A 1,920-nucleotide genomic window follows, 5' to 3' on the forward strand; every position below is an offset into this window, starting at 1 on the left:
TGCTGTGTGTTTATTACTGTAAGCCTTAATTGAGCTAAGCACCTGGTCCTTCTACGGCCAAGAGCGAGTGGAGGGTCAGCTTTGGTCACTACCTTTGTTTCCGTGGTTTCATAGTGATGGATATATATGTATTTCATATTGGACAAGGTAGAATCTTGTGTGGACAAATAAGACATTCTGGTATTTGTTTTCATGATATTATTAATTTCTTTTACCTAAGGGGAAAAAAATTCACAAATGAAGGTATGTTTAAAGGTGTTTAAGAAAAACAAGAAGGATTAATTCCTTTTTTTATAGAGAGGCACAAATTGAAATGCTGTGTTTGTTTAATAGCAACTGCACGTGCAATATGGCAGATGGGAAATCGGGCTGGGGGGGAGCAGAAGATCCCAATAGCTCGTTGAACTGTAATTGGAGAAAATGTAGACCTCATACATGAACCTGTTCTGCTGTGCTAGTCAAAACATTATCTAATATCTGCTTTTTGTGCTTTAGTTCAGTTCTGCCCTTACACGAGCACAAGAAGGTTAGCTGTCCTGGGATTGAAAGTTGCATCTGTCCCAGCATTCCTTCAAGCACTGCATCCATTTTTGTTATCAATTTTTCATCATTGTTATTTCATCTGAAGGCAAACCACCTCAGACTCAGGTTTTGGATGGTTATGTGTCTAGTTACAATTGTGGTAGGAGGTCTTTCCCTTTTTATTTGGTAACTTTCTTGCCTAACTCAACTTGGGAGTCCTTCAAGAATACCTTAGGTTACTGTCTTTGATAAATGGCTTTGCCCATTAGAAAGTTAAAACTGAAGTGACCCCATGTTGCGTAGCTTGCTTTTGAGACTTAACGCTTCTTGCCTACTCTTTATTTTCCTTTTTCCTTCACAGCCTTTTCTATTAGCCTAACTAGAAGCTAAGTAAAGGGCAGAAGATAGGTGTCCGTTCTGTTCAGACAGAAGTAATTTGGAATATTGAGTGCTGAGGTGCTCTGGTATAATGGAAGTGACTGCTCTGGAGGTTCGATCACATGTGCCATTCAGAGTTTTTCTAGGTTGTTCTCCATCTTTGTGTGTGTCGGTTTTAAAGCAACCATGCTAAACTGCTGAGCAAAACGAATGGATAACCTGCAGGTTGGTCTGTCTTATGGCTGTCCATCCACTTCAATATCATCTTATGTACCAGCTTTTGAGTAAGTTTTAATTTAACACCTGATTCACGGCAATGTATATGAAGACGGTTCTTCAATGACTCAGCCCATCAGCAGGTTACAGATGTGCACCAGGTCAGGCTTCAGTCAGGTCACTTAACATATCTGGATGCTACAGAAGTTGTTACCTTGTAAGAAGACAGGGGTTGACATTATTAATGTCAGTATTGGGAAAAAACTACAGAAAACAATGCTGCGGGACTTCCTGTACAATCTTAATTTGACAGCTTCGATTCCTTTGACTTATATAGACAAATACTGCCCTTAAATAAAACTTTATACTTCTGGTTTCTCCCATAGAAGAAAGCTTTACCAGCCCTCTGTGCTTGCAATGAAAGCTCTGTAGAGTATCCTGTAAGTCTGTTTTCAGAACTGTAGTAATGTCAACCAGTGCTCCAGAAACATCTATTCACTCTGCTAAATGCAACAGTCTTTGTAGTTGGCACTTCTGCTCTAGACATTAGTTGCAGTATGGTTGCCTTTGTTTCTTACTCTCAAAGTGAAGATGCTGCTGGAGAGAAAACTTGAGACTTCACATCCTGGAAAGACTTGCGTCCCTCGCATTACTTTTCGTTTAACTGGAAAAATATAAATGCATGACCTTGTTTTGCTTGTACAAATGCTCTACTTGGCATGTAAACATCAGGGTGGGAGTTGAGGGATGCTGAGGAATACAATAGTAAATGCTCATAAAAATAGGAAAAAAAAATGCAAGTTG

The sequence above is a fragment of the Egretta garzetta genome, unplaced genomic scaffold, assembly GCF_000687185.1.
Source record: "Egretta garzetta isolate BGI_Z169 unplaced genomic scaffold, ASM68718v1 scaffold343, whole genome shotgun sequence".
In the NCBI taxonomy this organism is placed as follows: domain Eukaryota; kingdom Metazoa; phylum Chordata; class Aves; order Pelecaniformes; family Ardeidae; genus Egretta; species Egretta garzetta.